Source organism: Anneissia japonica, unplaced genomic scaffold (assembly GCF_011630105.1).
Source record: "Anneissia japonica isolate Jap-2015-1 unplaced genomic scaffold, ASM1163010v1 scaffold2652_len1590060_cov184, whole genome shotgun sequence".
NCBI lineage: Eukaryota > Metazoa > Echinodermata > Crinoidea > Comatulida > Comatulidae > Anneissia > Anneissia japonica.
Genome location: NW_022699919.1, coordinates 1,233,836 through 1,234,535, shown reverse-complemented (window position 1 = coordinate 1,234,535; position 700 = coordinate 1,233,836).

The window sequence follows — 700 nt, the reverse complement described above, 5'->3', positions numbered from 1 at the left end:
ATATCGATTCCGAAATTACACCTATATTATAATAGACATGGCCAGCATAGGCAAATAGATTAATAGTTATATTGATAATGATATACCCAACTGACCCAAATTACACGGTTAATCGTTTATACCAAAAACAAAAAATGATGTTAGTAGCCGAGGCCTAGAGCAAATGAACTTTAGAATTTAAATTATAATAATTTCAAACATAATATAAAAATATATATGTATTATATCTAGGCCTATATATCTAATTACCGTCAACAATATTTGTTGACGGTACTGTACGCAAATACTAAATAAAGCCAACAACGCTATTAGTATTAATGTACACGCATACTAATTACCGTCAACAACGCTTGTTGACGGTTGAGTGCTTAATGTTCCATGCAAAATACTTAAAAATGAAATTAAATTGCTCGTTTTAAAGTAACAAAAAATGTCACCTTGAACATAGAAATTAGTGCTTATTATTAGTTTTTTTTATACCTATTAAGTTTACTTCGAAAAATGAAGTCACGAAGTGTTTTATGAGTTTTAATATCATTAATATCATTATCCAGTATAAAAATCATGGTACATATTTTTAAAATTTAATAATTAGGCCAATGCTCAATTTATTAATTTGAGATTACTGCAAAATTGAGCAAGTTAAATTATTAGGGGACAATAACGCTCTATTTATTACAATCCTCCATTAAAGTAGATG